General features: G+C 38.6%; 1 protein-coding gene across 2 annotated transcripts in view; it reads right to left on the bottom strand.

The window, feature by feature from the left end:
- Positions 1–215: 215 nt before the first annotated feature.
- LOC124556855 (polycomb protein Scm) overlaps positions 216–20,232 on the bottom strand; it is a 195,527-nt gene continuing 175,510 nt past the window's right edge. For both annotated transcript variants that reach the window (XM_047130876.1, XM_047130875.1), the window contains exon 15: positions 216–6,834. The gene's annotated coding sequence lies outside the window, so the exon portion shown is untranslated. The remainder of the gene's footprint in view (positions 6,835–20,232) is intronic.

Below are 20,232 nucleotides of genomic sequence, written 5' to 3' on the forward strand. Positions count from 1 at the left end.
ACATAGGAATAATCATGCACAAACACAACTTTCAGAAGCATGGAGAAAAGTTGCAAGATTTTTCAAAAACTTTATAACTAACATAATCCATTTCTGTTACAATCACCATTATACTATGTGGCTGTGACACTGAATAAGTGCATACCTGAGGTAAATAATTCAAATGAATCTGATAGTCCAATTAAAAACATAAATAAACACACACAACATAAATGTGGACTTTAAATCAGAATACTTTATTCACATAAAACTTAAAACTCTGATCCTTCCAAAGAACAGGAAGGTAGATATAAAGCACTCAATACTGACTTCTCTTCATATTTTATCAAGGAAAAAACTTGCTTATTCATGTTAAAAGCTTGTACTACAATAGTAAGCAGACATGCAAATCTGCTGTGATGGCTCTTGAAATAAAACTTATATAAGTAGCACAAATTGGAGAAAATGACAATTTGTGAAATAATTATAGTCAATAGACTAAAAAATCAAATTATAGCTTGAAACTATTAAATCTCAGTTACATCTTATGTTGCACTTTCATCTAAATGAATATAGCTTCCATTAATAACAAATAGGCATTCTACATTTACATCTACAATTTCAAACAATATACATTTGAATTCAGGCAAATTAATACTTCTCTTGTTAAGTTTATTTTTATGAAGTGAATTCAGTGCAGATCTTACAGTTACAAAATGTGAAAATATATGCCCGACTCTTAGTTTTTCTATGATTATCACAGTTCAGTATCTACACATCCTGTAGTTTTGTAACAAACATAAAATGATTTATAAACCAAAGTATATTAAAACTTTCAACTTCTCTTTGACTGTGGATTCTCACTGCAGCTGATAAACACATCTACCGTAACTAGATACTCGGATAGCAGTGCACATATTTTTAACTGAAAATGAGTATATACTGGCTACTGCTTTCTGAGCTTACTTCACTGATAACCTTGTCAGAATCTGGCCCATTACATTTGTAAGCATACCAGGAAAGATTTATGGCCATTCTGAACATTTGATGTTAGTCCAATCAATTAAACATGCCACAATCTCAACTTTATATATGATATTTTTAGTGCAGATAGCTCGATTAATCTTTACAGTATCACAGTTCTGTGCATGTACCAATCTACAATTAATATTTAATATCATTAAGCAGATCCTGGACACACATTTATATGCTGAGAATAAATGTTTAAAAAATATGGATGAGATGCTTGCATGGTCCTTTGTGAGAAGAAAATACCCTTAGGTTTCTGCAAAACTATAAGACACTGAACACACTATCTAGGTTAACTCTTCAACCTTCTTTTCAATGAGTTATGTCCCACATGTTATTAGATAGTCTAGAGAATTAAGTGTTAGTTACACTTTTGTGAAGTGATTGTTTCGGTATCTGAAATCAACACCAACTGCAGAATATTGCCATGAGAATAGCTGGAATGATATGTGCAGTATGATATTAGGAGGGCATCCCACTGTAGTGAATGAGTGTATCACACCAATCAAGGTGATTGTTGTGCCAGTCATAATACAAATTAACAAATGAGATGTGACAATACCTATCAGCATAACCATTTAAAAGACAAGGGCATCTTCTTCTTATAGAACTATCATTTTATATTTGAGATCTTTGTTATTTATGTTTTGGATTATTACATTATCACAATTCAGGTACAGAGCAATGGAGCAGTAAATATGCACAGCTTAATTCCGTGAAACCTTTTTCACACTACATTCTCATTTTTATTGTTTTTATTCATACTGATTCATCAGGTACTTTATACCACAAGTTCTACCATATGCTCAGTCTGTCATGTCAGATGTAGTGCATGGATTGTGCTGCTTATCATTTGCATATGAAAGCTAAGTTTGCTGTTTTTCACAACTTCTATAACTCATAACTTTTGTTCTTTGGGGCCCGCAGTGCAAAATATGTCTTTTAATTCTATAACGCGTATCATGATCTGGTAAACACCATTATCTCTTACACACCTGGAGTTGATTTGGGGGAGAGAGACCAAACTGCGAGGTCATCGTCCTCAGCGGATTAGGGAAGGATGGGGAAGGAAGTCAGCTGTGCCCTTTCAAAGGAACCATCCCAGCATTTGCCTGAAGCAATTTAGGGAAATCACGGAAAATCTAAATCAGGATGGCCAAATGCGGGATTGAACCGTCGTCCTCCCGAATGCGAGTCCAGTGAGCTAACCACTGCGCCACCTCGCTCGGTACACATCTGGAGTACTTTGCCAAGTACACAGGAACTCATTTCTTGACTATTAATTGCACAAGCTATGTACGCCCTTGCTTTTATATTTTTGCAGTATGTTATCCAAAGTCAGTGTGTCATGTTCCAAATGCAGTGAGATAAATCTAAATTAGTAATTCTTCAGAAATACTAATTTTGTTTGACATTATTTATCAAAGTATAGCTTGACCTGTGTGCTGGACACAATGCTCACTAAATGAGCCAAACAATAAGATCGAAATAAGTAAATATATATTACTTTGATAAAATGAAAGCAATAGAGATGACAGTTTAACATCATACTTATGTCAGGATCGCTGGAGATGCCGTGAAAGCTTAGCTGGGCAAGTATGGGTACAGAAATTGGCCATAACCTTGCTGAAACAACCATCTCAGCATTTGTCTAACGTAATTTATGACACCCAGTAAACTCAATACATATTGCAGACATGCTGATTATTTTAGTAAGTCCTGCTATTCCACATAAAAAGTTTTCAAGAAACACTAAATATTGTCATACATATGCAAAGAATTTAATTTTTTACAAGTCTCAAAGACATTCTCCATGTGTCTGCTCCGAAGTTGTACGGACAATATATTCCTAAAGTAATATAGTGGATTTGGAGGGTACCTATTGAAATCAAAGGCTTTCTGTATCTTCTCCATGGCACATACTGAACATCTGCAGCTACTTTAAGAGAAAACATTTTAAAGGTTTCCTGGTCTTATAAATCTATGTTTCAATATTCATAAGGATACAGTGTCTTCAAAACATCCTTAATTTATCTTTTAATTTCATCTGTTTAAATTGTATAAATGTAATTATACAACTGGGTCTTTACTGTTGTGTATTATAGGGATGAATGAAAAACCAAAGATTACTTTGTACATTTCGGTCTGTAGTCCTTAATTCTGTAGTGCCAGCCAATTTACCAATGCCCTTTGTTGAGATATCTTCCCTTCAGAGCATAATGCAGTTTTCTTTTCCTTAGAATCTATATAATTTCCAGATTCTCTCCACTGTGCTGCATTATTTTTATGCACTTCAGCCAAATGGGTACTTTTTGTCATCTCCATTAATACAGTTATCATTTTTTTTGCTGTTAGAAAAATTACTTTCATTGAAACATATCGCTCACCACATTTTGTTACTCTGATGTTGTCCAAGCATCTCAAGTTATAAGGAATGCAGTGCATTTTGCAGTGACCAACAGAGTGCTAATGCCATGTTTTAATGCTACTAATAGTACTTAATTAACTTTTTGCAGCAGTACTACTTTCTTTTTCTTATTACATTGTGTACCTTCTCTCTGCTTAAAAGTTTTTCATAATCCAACATTTTATCATCTTGTATGACTGAAGTCATAACTTGCCATTATCTATTCATCATTTCCTTTTCTTTTTCGTTTGTGTAACTAATGCTCTAAATAGATAATGAAATAACACCAATTCTGTTGACAAGAATAAAGCAACGCAACTTCATAGCTAACACCACTCCATAATTTTGAGATTCATTAGTTCCTTTTGCAGTTTTTGACACGTTGGAGCATCCTCTCCATTTCTCTCTGGATTTCCGCCATCCCCCGAGGAACACTACAAAGACCTAGTTTACTGTCTGATTTTACACACATTTAACTGGTGAAATAACATAAAGGAAGGAAGATTAGTGTTTAATGTCCTGTCAACATCAAGGTCATTACAGATGGAGCACAAGCTCAGAATGTTCCAGGTTTGGGGATAGAGATTGTCTGTGTCCTTTCAAAGGAAACAACACGGCATTTGCCAGGAGCAATTTAGGGAAATTGTGGAAAACCTAAATATGGATGGCTAGACATGGATTTGAACCATTGTTCTCCTGAGTGAGAGTCCAGTGTGCTATCCACCGTGCCACCTTGCTCGGTGTGATGTAACACACACACACAGACATCTACATCTGTCAAGTAAAGCTAACAAACCTATTTAGGTATTGTTCTTGGACTTCCTCAGCCACAAATATGACTTACTTGTGTCTGACGGAATAGAATACAGGTCTGCCATTGTCTTTCCTTTCCATTTCGAGCACAAAATAAAATTGTCAAAAAGATACACAGAAAACAGAACAGTAAGAACTGAGATATACACAGTGTTTACTGAAAGTCACACTGTTGTCCTTTTACAGGATTTTTGTTTTTGTTTACATACAATACACAGACGATTATTTCTGTACATACAATCTGAAACATCAGGAGATACCTGATACCTACAGAAGCTTTTGGATTACTGTCAAAGTTACTCCCACTTTTATACTGTCAGTTTCTGTAATGTGAAACATCCGTATTTTGTATCTTTACTTCATTCTTACTCGTAATGTGTGGTTACAAACTCTGTACTACGTTGTGTTTATACTGCAGCCTTTGCATGTAAATGCGGTGCACATGGCCACTCAAGGTTGATTTGTGGAACAATGGCCAGTTCAGAAAAGATGCATACCACATCCTGACAATAATATTAATAATAATAATAATAAAAATAATAATAATAGTGATTATTACAGTAGTAGTAGTAGTAGTAGTAGTAGTAGTAGTACTAGTAGTTGTAGTTGTTAAGAGTTTCTTTGATGTATTTAACAAATCTATAATGCATTTTCAAGTTCACTTCCTAAAAAAATGAAATTTCTACCTCTCTCTTCAATTTAAATATTTCCTGAAGATATAGTCCACACACACACACACACACACACACACACACACACACACACACACACGAACTTGCACAAATATGCACTGCTCAATACATGTCGAGCAAATCATTAATCATTTGAATATTATTCCAGCTTGGTAAGCCCTACCACAAACCCAGAAAACTTGTTCCTGGCTAAACTGAATGCATTGCTATTATAACCTATTCTCCCCTCTTTGACTATGACATACAACATATAAAAAAACATAAAAAAGAAAGTGCTAGGACAAAAAGGGCAAAGACAGGCTATGATATAACTAATAACAAAGGAAAGAAATCAACACAGTATTTTATTTGAAGTCTCACATTTTTTTTTACAGGAAGTTCCCCAATTAGAAGTAGGAAGAATGTAATGTGTGAAGGATATGTACCTTAACAGATCAGGTAACTTTTGATATCTGCAGATTGTTTAACTCAATGCAAAAGCTACTCATGTATGTACGTCATCAGTTTCTGTGAAAAGAAATATCCACATTTTTTCATAGAGCTGTGTTTGCACCTTCATGTCCCTCTTATTCATAATTTTTGGCAGCCATCTCTCTCCTAAGATGAGCTTCCACCATACTGTAGGCTTACACATAAATGTGGTGCACATGTGACATAGGACACACAAGGCCAATGTGCAGCAGAAAGGCTTGCTTAAGAAACAGGACCATACAATGGCAACAATAAAAGAGCCAAATACATATAAATATCATCCCCCAAACTGCAAAAAAAAGAAAGGGAGGAGAGGAAATAGTAGACCTTTTTTTCAGTTCATCTAACATTTTTGTGATCCATCATCAACCTATTCAAATATTATTCTTACCCTGGACTTCCCATGACTCAAATGCAACTTGCTTCTGTCCATCTGAATAAAATGTGGTTCTACCACTGTCTGTCATTCTCATTGTGAGAAAGGAATAAAATACACAAAAATTAAAAACAACATACAAGAAAAAAAAAAAAAAAAAATGGAGCACATAGAATCCTATTCAAGTTTACACGAATGTTCATATTTCTATACCCACAAATCAAGCTCAAAACATATAATGTACATGATCAACAAATTATAACAATGTAGACAATTTTTTTTAATTATCACAAACAATAATGTGAAAAATTCTGCGATTTGCTCATATTAACTGAGCTCTTCAAACCACGAGTTTCATACCCAAGTAAAATATATAATCTTTAAACTGTCCATTACTCAATCTACAGAGAGAAATGTTAAGACAAATATTTTCATTACAGTAAAAAATTAAAATATGAGTAACAGAAATGGGCACTTGGATATCTGGCATTCAGTGACGAGGCCAGCCTCTACACAGTTCTGCTTGCTGTATTAATAAAACTCCACATACCTACTCAGAATTTTGGTTCATCATAATTAGTATTCCTGTAATGCATTACTTGTGCTGTATTTCAAAATACATACACATTTCACCAATGATAATCACCTAAGGTGTCCTTGAAATTACTGTTTCGATTTATAACAGTCATCATCAATCAACATGTAAAATAAATTATCCATGGAGCTATTCTGAACAGTGCACCATTGGCTTCAATTATAATAAAATAATTATATGTATCTATAAAAATTAAAAAATCTGAAAACAGACAAAATGGCCAAATGGTTGCCATAGACATACATACAAAAATTTGTTAACACAAACTACTCCTCTCGTACTGAGATAGGCTTCAGTTCCTTATGGGCTATGGTGTACAAACATGCAGATTGATGACATATGTGCACAAAAACAAAATTTTCCTTATTTCTGTAGGTTCTCTTCTTCAGGCACATGAGCTGCCATCACACTACAACTAAGCTGCAATGATATACAAGTTTGCTTCAAGGCTTTCTTTACTGACCACAGTATCCTGGAAAGCAATGAGAAAGTCAAGTATTAATATATGTTCTGTGCAAAGATCAGATCACAATAGCATCTCTTAGTACATCGTAAGTTGCTCAAATAACTGGAATTCCTCAAAAAAAAAAACCGGAAGGTGGCAGAATGGAGGAATGTGGAGAGAAGGGGGAAAAAGAGAGGGGGAAGGGGGGGAGAGAGAGAGGGAGGGATAAACTAGAGCAGTTAAAAAAATATATATATTTCACTATTCTGTTTGATCTTACAAGGGGAGAGCACAACTTAGGAAATTCGGATTGGAATGAAGCTTGGTTGGCTAGTAATTTAGTTAAAGTGTGTTATTCTGTAGCAGTAGTAAAACACGCTGGCCAGTCAGTACTGAGAAAAGAAATGGTTTCAAAGTTTTACCCACACTTTGTATACCAGTTTAATGAATGCCTGAACCAGTATAAAAATAGCTCATTGGGATCATGCTTGATTTTTAATCTGCTGATCCGGTTTCAATCTGTACTTCCATCAATTTATTTCTTTGATAATAATTAGAAGTATTTTCAAGTAAAATGAATAACGTAACTATTGTCAACAAAATCATTAATGATTTTATTTTATACATGATCCAACTGTTTGATAGATCTAATGAAACAAATTAAAACTGATATTGTATTTTAAAATAGTTAAATAAAACTTTTATTGCAACTACAACAATTTGTCTGGTAGAATAACAATTTATCTGATAGAATAAAAGTAACTTCTTTACATAACTGTTTTATATTTTTTACATACACGAATTTGAATGATAATTATTATAAAAACACTGAAAACAAAAACTATCTTGACATCTGCCACAATCTATAAAAAAGAATTTTTACATGAACAATATTTTTGTGGAAGGTCTGTGCAAAAACATACTCCACTGACATTCATAACAATCCCTCTTTCTTATAAAGTTTGAAAGCATACCAGGCATATGGGATCATTTCATTAAATATTGGTGATCACACTTGATGATTTACTGTTAATTCTTTTTTATACAGTCTTTGCAAGAATTTCTCTCTATCATTTTCAGTGAGATATGTACATTTTTGTATACAGTTTACTGGATTTTTTAATTGATGATGGGAGTACAATTTGAGGGAATCACTTTAATTGTGCATGCTGGTGACTTTTCCTCATCTTGAAAGTGCTAATTATATAATTCGGGCTTTGGACACTCCAAAGAGTCAATACTCAACAGGAGCTTTTCTTTCCCCATATAAAGCATTGGACAATTGTTAAGGAATTCGGTGAACATTCCTGTTGTTAGCTTTCTAGATTTTGAAGACATCATTACAACATTGAATATTTTTGAGAATATTTGTTTACCGTGTGCTGAATTCAAGGGCTAAATTTACCAGTTACTTCTTGCAAACAAACAAATACTTTGGCTAGCAATTTCCTAGACAAGAGTTAGAGAATATTGTGCGGTGTATGTATGTGTAACTTTATCCATGTCGTGCTTTTGTTTAAAGATTGTGTTTGCTCCTTTTTTCACAAAAGTGATCTGTGATAATTTACTTGTCTGGTCAGTGTTAATAATGAAATCTTTATTGTTAGTAGGTATTAATTTCAATGTCTGCATATGAAAAATCTCTACAGATGCCAAGGTTTTTTCTAAAGCTGTGGTTTCTTTTTCTGAAATAAATTTTCTCACTTTTCGTTGACAAATCCCATGCTTACATTTTAACTTCTTGACCCATCTCAGAGACTTTAAACTCAAAATCTGCAAACTGCTCTGCTGCTGCCAGGGTCCAGGGTTGCAAATCCCATGCATTCATTTGTTGATAACTTCCTCCAGATTCAAAAAACGATCATATGTCCAGCAATCGATAATTGCATACTTGTGAGACTGAATCCCACCTTTTTCATTTTGTGTGTGTGTGTGGATCTGATGGGCGCCCAATGGTGAGGTCATCAGCAACCTTACACCAAACAAACAAATGTGGAGATGAACTAAAAGTATTGTACACACATGCACTCAAAATGACCACACAGTCACTCTGTATCACGTGCACACTCACATGCACTAAAACCAATTAGAAGGGAAGAGAGCTAATCAAGAAATTAAAACACAGAGAAAACAAAACACACATGAACTAAAAGAAAAGCACAGGGAAATGTGACTGGCTGACACCCTTTGACACATTAAGAACATCTCACTGAAATCTTGTTAAGAATGTTGGACAGTTCACAAAACTTTAAAACCCTAAGCACATTCGTTTGATCATTACATCAAATAGATGACAGATCCGGTGGCAAACCTGCCGCAGTCTGATCCAGTCCAATGAAATGTGGTGCACCGTGATCTGCGTGCCACGAGCACCACACATTGGAGGGTCCTCTTGCTGTGGCCTATGCGAAGATGAGTAAGAAGTACCTCGTCTCACTGATGTGGCTAAAAGGAAGTACTCTACATCTGAGTTGTGGGCTTGGTGACACTGAGCTTGTTATCAGTCACTGCCAGCCACTTGTCTTCCCATCGACACATGACTTTGTACTTCAACAGTAAGGTGATAGCATGCAGTGGGATAGCACACTGAAATACCAGAGGATCATGACACGCCTCCTTGCCTGCTCGATCCACCCTTTAATTCCCCACAATTCCAATGTGCCCAGGTACCCAGCAGAAAGACACCGCCTTCCCCAGGCTTTATAGTTGTAGGAGGGTATCCTGAATATTCTTGGTTACTGTATCTGCTGGGTACAAACATTGGAGAAAGTAAAGGGCACTCAGAGAATCTGAGCAGGTGAGAAATCTAACACTGGGAGAACGTCTCATCCACTCCAGTGCTCGCAAGATTGCATATAATTCTGTGTTGAAGTCTGGAGGCAGTCTGAGCTTGAAGACATGAGCCGGGAAAATCACAGAGCAACAACAGAGTCCGCCTGCTTGGACCCATCTGTAAAAACAACTATATGGTTATGGTACTCAGGTAAAATAACAGAGAATAGCGCATTAAAAATGGAAGCAGAAGTGCTCTCTCTCTCCTGTAACACACCAAATCTAAAATCATTCTGGGCCTCTCCAGTAATCAGGGCGGCAGATTGTTAAAACCCTGGATTTGTGGTCATACTGGTTCCACACAGAGTGACTCCAGCACACGCTGCACACGGATGCCAAATGGCATCATGGCTCGTGGACGGTTGGTAAAAAGACATTCCAGAGGTGGAAGAGCAACAGTATGGTGTATGAGTGAAATTGGAGCTGCAAGGAACTTACATGTCTGACGCACCATGAGGAGCTGGCACCGCATGGTAAGTGGCAGTTCCCCCGCCTCAGCACATATGCTAGGTATGGGACAGGCCCGATAAGCACCTGTGGCCAGCTGAATCCCCTCACGATGGACAGCGTCAATGATCCACAAGTAAGAGGGCCTCACTAACCCATACACCGTGCAACCATAGTCCAGCAGCAAATGCACAAAAGCCGATAAAACTGAAGGATTTCAGGTCTCTCAGGTGTGGTAACCACGACAATCAGGATCTCTAAAACGTAGGATGGTGTCCCTCATATTCAAGGAAGACAAATTAAAAATACAATGAGAATGATTCAATTGAACACACACACACACACACACACACACACACACACACACACACACCTGCAGAAAACTGGAAGCCCATCTTTGCAGCCCATTCCTCTAATCTCTGCACTGTAAGGCAACTGACGGCTCGCCGTTGCAACAATGGAGGAGGAACAGAAAACAGCAAAATCGTCTACAAATATGGAGCACTGTACAGGACTCCTTACTGTAGGTGATACTGTTGATGGCTAGGCAATGAGGGTAACACTTAAAACACTGCCCTGACGAACACCATTCTCCTGCTCAAATTGATCAGACAGTGTGTCACGAACTCGAGTCCTAAAAAACTGCCGAGACAGGAAAGACCATATGAAGATGGAGAAGTGGCCACAAAAGCCCCACTGATGCAGTAGTGCAAGAATACAGTGTCTCCAAGTAGTATCGTATGCCTTACTTACATCGAAGAATATGTCGATACAGTGATACTTACAGAGGAAAGCCTGCTGAATAGCTACCTCTAGGAGGGTTAGATTGTTGACAATGGACTGAAATCTTAGGAATCCACACTGAGAGTGGCTAAGGAGTTGCCTGGTCTCTAACAACCAGACCAGACGATGGTTAACCATTTGCTCCAGGGTCTTTCCTACACAGCTCATTAAGGCGATACTCCGATAACTACTGGGACATGTGCAGTCCTTTCTTGGTTTGAGGAGAGTGATCAGAATTGCCTCCCTCCACGAGTTGGGGAAGTTGCCTGTCTGCCATATTAGACTAAAACAATTGAGGAGGATTTCATCTGAAGCCGCTGGCAAATGTCTAAGCATGCAGTACCAGATTTGGTCACGACCGAGTGAAGTGTAAAGAATCTCAGTCCGGGCTGATTCACCACATGGAGAAGGTGGAGCTGTAGGCCTCGAAACTGTTGGACCTGAAGTCCAACTTTTTCCTCTCTACAGTAGCATGATAGTGACGAAATGCCAAATTGTAGCGTGCATTGGCAGTATTTTGTGCAAAATGTTCAGCCAGCGTCTGAGTAAAGTCTCTGGGTGTTGTTTGGAGGCACCCTGTTTCAGCATTGCTGCTATCGGTAAACAGATGCGTTTACCAGAAATCCTCCGGATGGCTTCCCATACCTTTATAGAAGAAGTGGAACGATTGATGCAGTCCAGGAACGCTTGCCATGACCTTTTATTACCCTCCCTAATGATGCATCGAGCCTTGGCCCTCGCGACTCGAAAGGCCCTAAGGTTGTCTGCTGTCGGTCAGTATTTAAAATTTTGAAGAGCCACACACCTTTCCTGGATCACGGAATGGCATTCATCTGTCTGGTACTGGTCACCTCCTAAGATGACCTGAGGACATGTGGGATGGAGAAGTCAGGGCTACAACGGATCACTCATGTGATATGGTCCACCCATCCTTGGACACTGTAGCAGTGTTCAAACACAGCCAGCTGGTTGAAACACACTCAGTTAGTCCTGCTGACTATCCACTTTCGGGGCTTAATTTCAGGTGGTGAGCCATTTAGTAGGTGAAGGCGATTTGGGACGTGGTCACTGGAATGAAGGTCATCAATGACCTCGCACTGAACAGAGTCGGTGAGAGCGGGAGAACAGAAAGAGAGGTTGATGGCTGAGAATGACCCAGTAACAGTAGAGAAATGTGTGTGAGTACCCATGATGAGGACGCACAGCTCATGAGACGTCATGAGGCCCTCCAAAACCTGACCCCGAGGGCAAGTATTGGTTGAGCTCCACAGGCCATGATAGGCATTGAAGTCTCCCAGGAGGAGGAATGGTCATGGGAGTTGTGTGATAAGATCCATGAGAGCCTCAGAGTCTACTGCATCTTGCAGACATAAATACAGTGAGCAAACAGTGATCCTTCAACACGCATGAATTTGAACTGCAGTTGCTTGCAGGTCAGTAGCCAAGGGGAGGGCAGAGGAGTGGTGCGCATTAGTGACAAACACTGCAACACCGCCCTTGGCCCTTTCCCCCAATAGGTCATCCTTGCAGTATAGTGTGTATCCCTGCAGCACAGGGACATCTGTATCTTTAAAATGAGTTTCTTGTGAACAAAAGCACAAGGGACATATCTGTGCTAAGAGTTTCAGGTCCTCCACATGAGTCCTGAAACTATTCATGTTCCACTGTCGTATGGAAGCCATGTCATCGGTGCAGTTTTAATTTACTCCTATCTTTGCACTGGGGAGCTGAAGCACTTTAAGAGCGAGGGGGCGTGGAGGGGCTGCCTGGATCCAAGGCATCTCACTCCACGATATCCTTCTCAGCAGTCATATGGGAAAGAATGACGTCCAACAGTACTCGCGGCAGCTTTTGACCTGAATGTCATGAGCCTTTCTCTGCACCCCGTCCCTTCGAGGATGAGAGGGAAAAAGGGCATTGAGAGGCTCTCTGCTTTCCTTGTACCTTCTGTATGCAGACTGGTCTTTCCTGGTGCAGCTGCCTGGATTGCTTTGTCCTTGCTCTTTTTCCCTTGACATATACACATGCAAGTAAAGGTGCTTGTGGTAAACACAGGCACACTAGGCATCGTCTGTGTCGAAGCATCCGCCTTGGGAATAGTTTTCTGCACCATGGAAGAATATGAAGTGGCAAAGGCAGGGAGTTTTGTTGCCTTATATTCTTTTTGGGCTTCAGCATAGGGAATCTGCTTGGTCACTTGTATCTCCTATATTTTAAATACTTCAGCAAAAACACGGCAGCCTCGGCTTGAGAGTGGGTGGTTACCAGAGCAGTTGATGCAGGTCGGTGGAATGAGCAGTCAGTCCCAGCGTCATGAGCAGCTTTTCTGCAGTTCCCGCAGATTGCTTCACCTCCATGACACATGGTTGTGTGGTCAAAAGTTTATAGCACCGCTTTGGGTTTGGAATGTATGGCCGAACATTAAGCCAAAAGAACCCCGCCATAAAATGTTCAGGCAGTGTCAGAAAATTGAATGTGACAATGAAAGTGGCAGTCTTTTCAGTTGCACCATTATTCCTGCGCGTTCGTTGCTCCACATCGACTATTCCCTGGGATGCCCATTCTTGCTCCAGTTCTGCTATGTCGATGTTCATGATATTTCGGCATGTGACAATGCCCTTACTTGAGTGGAGAGAGGTGTGCATCTCAACAATGATACAGCCATCCAGTTTCTGCGATTTCTTAAGAAGGTCTACCTGCTTTGAACTGTTAGTTTTGACCAACAATGAGCCATTACGCAATATTTCTATAGATTTTAATTTTCCAGCAAGGCCTTCCAACCCCTTATGGATATAAAAGGGGGACACTTTTTCAGATGTCCCCTCCTTCGTCTTTGTCACCAGAAACACATTGTTATTCGTGACTCCATGAGCCCTGTTACTGCAGTCGAAAGTATTCTTAGTATCAGGAGGACTAACCCCTCTCATTCTTTTGGATGAATGAGTGTAAATACTCCCAGGCGATACACCATTCCTGCTGGGAGTAGAAGAAGATGATTTCGAGGGTTCCATCTCAGTCCAACAAGCAGCTAGGGAAACCATTCCCAGGGTCCACTCAGACAGAGCCCAACATGCTTGAGTAAGCCTTATACAACTGAGGTGCAGCAGGTTCGCTAGTGGTTGCCCGTTAACGACTGTTCCACCTCAACAGCCAAGCATCCCATCAGCACACAGCACACCTTGAGATTGAGGTTTTTTTTATATAGGTTTATCCCATCCTTTTTTGATTCAGGTGGTCAAGCCAAGATCTCCGTTCCCTGAGACACACAACGTTCCACTGCCGCGTTGTGCGGTGGTCGCTGAAGCATACCCAGAGCTTACTGTGGCGCTTACCAGTCCCCAGCTCACGAACCCTGAGGTCACCAAATCCATACCCAGCAAATCAATGCTGAGCCCCTGAGGGCCTTTTTCATTTCTTCTTCCCATTTGGATATTTATTCCTTCTTTTTCAACTGGATGCATCCTTTGTGCAGTGTTCGTAGATCCCATGTACAATGTGCCTTTGCAATATTTACATTTACATAATAATACAGCAATATTTACTACAGAATACAGAGAGAGAGAGAGAGAGAGATTCCGTCTTTCTTCTTTTTTTCCCTTCTGGTTTGTATTCACTTGGTGCGCTATTATGTTGAATTTTTTTGAAAGGTTCCTCAACATAGTTTTCATTTTCATGGACGAGTTCTTCATCTGTAACAAATAATTATTCAGCCAGTACGTCCATCGTATGCTTCATGACAAATTGAAGTTGAAGATTCCAGCGCAATCAAATCATCATCAGTCAGCATGCTTATGTAATGAACAACTACCTCTCTCAACAATAATTTCGACTTTTCAGTGTATAATGAGTCCTGGTCATTTCATCTCCAACTTCTGATATACTCATTAAGATACATATTCACTTCAACAAGCTTTAGCAATACACACATTCCGACCTCGGCAATATTCCAGAAAGAACTGGCACATGCATTGGAGTTTATTCAGTACAACCAGTTAAAATGTAGAATGTGGCAATGTACTGTTGTGTGTGGGTATCATTATTTGAATGGTTCCCATAGCATCTTGGATATATGAAACATCTGCCTATCAACAATGGATCAACAATTAAACTCTTCCATAGAATAAAAATGTTAAAAAAGTTATAATGAACAACCTGCCTTTCCCATATGATAATAGTTAAAAAACTAATGAATTTTTAATGACAATAATACAATACTAATATTTACGTCTCTTCTGGGCAGAACCAAGTGGAAGTTAAAGAACACATCATCAACCTGTGTTCTGTTAGTCACTGCCTTCTGGATCTTAAGAGTGGGCAGAGTTTCAAAAATTCTTTGTGGAATCCATGTTGGTTCCTATATAGATTTCTCTTCCCCAAAATGGTAACAACATGGGATCATGAAAAGTGTTCTGTAATTCAACAGCAAATTGATGTCAGTATTATAGACATATAGTTATGCACATCTGTCTGACGACTCTTACTGAATAAGAGAATACTTCACTGCTCCAGCAACCTATGGTGAAATCCTTCCAGAAGGAGGCATGCCCAATTGAAAAGGAGATATTCGCTGTAGTGGCATCATATGTAACCCCAGGGGTTGAATTTGTTTGTCAAAAGGTGGTATGGTGGTATTCCCAGTTGCAAAAGCACAGTTAACAGCTTCGCAGCAATTTCCTCAATTTTGGAGAGTTGTTTCCGTAGTTCAGTGCATGATGGATTCCTTCCAATCAGCACAAAGAAGGGGAACATGCTTCACAAATTTATTGCAGCATGAAAGAGGTGTACGGAAAACAATATCTCACATGGTGCACAATATGCTTATGGTGTGGGCATTATGAGGTGGGATTTGTAAACATCAAGGATATGCTACGCTCTCGGCAGGCACATGCTGTTACCACCAGTGCTATGATGGAGGTGCTCATATGGATGAATTGTCGTATCACCATACGTGACATTACTGTTGAACTGCCTGCTAACACTGTGCATCACATAATCCACGGGAAGCTTCGTTATGGAAAACTTTAGGCACAGTGATTGCCCAACCATCTTTCACAGAATCAGAAGACTGTGTGTTTCCTTGACCCATCTATTGAGATATGCAGTGCAAGGAAAAGATTTCATTGCTCAGAATTTTGCATGTAATGAAATGTAGTATCACCACTTTGACCCTGCCTTCGAATGGATGAGCATGTAGTGACAGTGTCCTGGCTCCCCTTGTCCAAAAACACCCTAATCTGCCGTGAAGGCCGGAAAAGTGATGCTCAGTCTCTTTTTCAATGAAGAAGGACCTCTGATCTTTACTTACTGACTAGCTACCACAGTTAATGCTGAGCAGTACAGTAACATGCTGCTGAGGCTACAAAGAACAAACACAGGGGCAAGCTCTCAAATGGGATTTTGCTTCTCCAGAACAATGCTACGCCACATGTGGTCAAGAACATCCTCGAGTTCCTTCAAAAATTTTGTGGGAAGTCCTGGAAGATCTTCCTTACAGCCCTGACAACTCTCCATGTGACTCGCATATCTTTGCCCCCTTATGAAAGGTTAGAGGTTCACTTGTGACAATGAAGTGCAGAACACCATGGAAAGCCGAATCCACTAGCAATCCAGGAGTTTCTACACTGGAGCAATCCACTGCCTTCCTATGCACTGGTGTCAGAATATCAATGTCAGTCGCAATTATGTATAGTTGTACTGCTCCACATGACCTGTAATTGTAATACTATTAAAATTTATTTCCTTTTCACTTGGGCTTACATTATATTTTGCATAATCTATATAAAAGCATAAAGGTATCCTTTATCAGGGTGTATATGTGGACAAGAAAAAAAAATTCCCAGATTTTTCCTGGATTTCCAGGTTAAAAATACATTTTCTCCTGGGTGAAAAAAAACCATCTCGCAATTAATATTGGATGGGATTATTTGTAATCCAGAGAACAAGAACTCTTCAGAAAATTTGCACTCTTTATTGCCTATTACTAATAATTTGATTTTTTTTGTGTAACATAAAATTAAATATAGAATACATGAAACCAACAAAGACAAGTGACAAGCAAGACAGTACACATTTCTTCAGTCCTTAAGTCCTAGCACTTTTTTCTCTCTAATCTTGCTACAGCTTTACATGGTGTCCTTTCCTTTCTGCGAAAAGATCTATTACTTCATCAAACGTTTTGCCACATGAAAAAATGAAATGTCGTTGTCTAATACTGAAAAAGCTGTTAATACAAACAGTACCCAAGACTGATGTGGTTTGTCGATCTCATTACGTGTATTTTGTCACTGTCTGCTACATAAAATGAAATAGGCCTGTCTAATATTGCAGCAGTTGTAACATGCACCAAATAAACAGACTGTTTTAGCACAAACTGTCACATTTTTTTTAACACGACAGAATATAATTCACAAAGTACTAATATCAAATGCCTATCACGCCTACTACAAGCAAAAAGCTTTATGTTTGGAGATAGTTTCACATTTCATTCATGCGGTCCAGCTTCTCAAGCATGAGATCGAAAAGTAGTAGTTTGAAATTTTTATATAAATTTGAAATCGTCATATTCTTCCATAATTTGTGTGATGTCCCCGTTTCTTCTCCTTCCTCGCTCTGACAAACAATCTTGTCATCACCAATTCTGTAACTATTCCTGCAAGTGTCAAAACTTATTCTCAAGTTAATTTCACTAACCCTGCCACAATCACCTGGTTAGTCATCCCGCATTTATTCTCTGGTTAGGTGTTATTATGTGTTCGTACAATGCGTTTTCCATGCTACTCCCAGAGGAGAACTTAGGTGGCCACTACCGGAGTCTGTACAACTGGCTGTGTCCGCCCCCGGTAGCTGAGTGGTCAGCGCAACGGACTGTCAATCCCAAGGGCCCAGGTTTGATTCCCGGCTGGGTCGGAGATTTTCTCCGCTCAGGGACTGGGTGTTATGTTGTCCTAACCTTCATCATTTCATCCCCATCAATGTGCAAGTCGCTGAAGTGTCCTCAAATCGCAAGACTTGCACCAGGCGAGCGATCTACCCGACGGGAGGCCCTCGTCACCACACGACATTATTATTATTATTTCTTTCTTGTCTCAGACGTTATGTCTGGTTAAAAATGGAAGGTGACGCGGACCTTGATCAAGCGGCGACTTCCTTTTAACTGTACGGTATATGCTACATTGCATTTAGGAACTTTCGGGTAATTGAACAAGTGTCAATAATTACAGATTTCTGTACTTGTATATATATATAAGTTTGGATGTAGCTGTATTGCATTGATGTACTGGTGGATATTGTGTGGTATGACTCCTGTAGTTGATAGTATAATTGGTATAATGTCAACTTTATCCTGATGCCACATGTCCTTGACTTCCTCAGACAGTTGGATGTATTTTTCAATTTTTTCTCCTCTTTTCTTTTGTATATTTGTTGTATTGGGTATGGATATTTCGATTAGTTGTGTTAATTTCTTCTTTTTACCTGTGAGTATGATGTCAGGTTTGTTATGTGGTGTTGTTTTATCTGTTATAATGGTTCTGTTCCAGTATAATTTGTATTCATCGTTCTCCAGTACATTTTGTGGTGCATACTTGTATGTGGGAACATGTTGTTTTATAAGTTTATGTCGTAAGGCAAGCTGTTGATTTATCATTTTTGCTACATTGTCATGTCTTCTGGGGTATTCTGTATTTGCTAGTATTGTACATCTGCTTGTGATGTGACCTACTGTTTCTATTTGTTGTTTGCAAAGTCTGCATTTATCTGTTGTGGTATTGGGATCTTTAATAATATGCTTGCTGTAATATCTGGTGTTTATTGTTTGATCCTGTATCGCAATCATGAATCCTTCCGTCTCACTGTATATATTGCCTTCTCTTAGCCATGTGTTGGATGCGTCTTGATCGATGTGTGGCTGTGTTGGATGATACGGGTGCTTGCCATGTAGTGTTTTCTTTTTCCAATTTACTTTCTTCGTATCTGTTGATGTTATGTGATCTAAAGGGTTGTAGAAGTGGTTATGAAATTGCAGTGGTGTAGCCGGTGTATTTATATGAGGGATTGCTTTATGTATTTTGCTAGTTTCTGCTCGTTCTATAAAGAATTTTCTTAAATTGTCTACCTGTCCATAATGTAGGTTTTTTATGTCGATAAATCCCCTTCCTCCTTCCTTTCTGCTTAATGTGAATCTTTCTGTTGCTGAATGTATGTGATGTATTCTATATTTGTGGCATTGTGATCGTGTAAGTGTATTGAGTGCTTCTAGGTCTGTGTTACTCCATTTCACTACTCCAAATGAGTAGGTCAATATTGGTATAGCATAAGTATTTATAGCTTTTGTCTTGCTTCTTGCTGTCAATTCTGTTTTCAGTATTTTTGTTAGTCTTTGTCTATATTTTTCTTTTAGTTCTTCTTTAATATTTGTATTATCTATTCCTATTTTTTGTCTGTATCCTAGATATTTATAGACATCTGTTTTTTCCATCTCTTCTATGCAGTCGCTGTGGTTATCCAATATGTAATCTTCTTGTTTAGTGTGTTTTCCCTTGACTATGCTATTTTTCTTAGATTTGTCTGTTCCAAAAGCCATATTTATATCCTTGCTGAATACTTCTGTTATGTTTAGTAATTGGTTGAGTTGTTGATTTGTTGCTGCCAGTAGTTTTAGATCATCCATGTATAGCAAATGTGTGATTTTGTGTGGGTATGTTCCAGTAATATTGTATCCATAATTTGTATTATTTAGCATGTTGGATAGTGGGTTCAGGGCAAGGCAGAACCAGATAGGACTTAATGAGTCTCCTTGGTATATTCCACACTTAATCTGTATTGGCTGTGATGTGATATTATTTGAATTTGTTTGGATATTAAGTGTGGTTTTCCAATTTTTCATTACTCTGTTTAGGAACTGTATCAATTTAGGATCTACTTTGTATATTTCCAATATTTGTAGTAACCATGAGTGGGGTACACTATCAAAAGCTTTTTGGTAATCAATGTATGCATAGTGTAGCGACCTTTGTTTAGTTTTAGCTTGATATGTCACCTCTGCATCTATTATCAGTTGCTCTTTACATCCTTGTGCTCCTTTGCAACAGCCTTTTTGTTCTTCATTTATAATTTTGTTCTGTGTTGTATGTGTCATTAATTTCTGTGTAATGACTGAAGTTAATATTTTGTATATTGTTGGTAGGCATGTTATGGGGCGATATTTAGCTGGGTTTGCTGTGTCTGCTTGATCTTTAGGTTTCAGATAAGTTATTCCATGTGTAAGTGTATCAGGGAATGTGTAAGGGTCTGCAATGTAACTGTTAAATAATTTAGTTAGATGTGAATGTGTTGAGGTGAATTTCTTTAGCCAGAAATTTGCTA

The sequence above is a fragment of the Schistocerca americana genome, chromosome X (assembly GCF_021461395.2).
Source record: "Schistocerca americana isolate TAMUIC-IGC-003095 chromosome X, iqSchAmer2.1, whole genome shotgun sequence".
Lineage (NCBI taxonomy): Eukaryota > Metazoa > Arthropoda > Insecta > Orthoptera > Acrididae > Schistocerca > Schistocerca americana.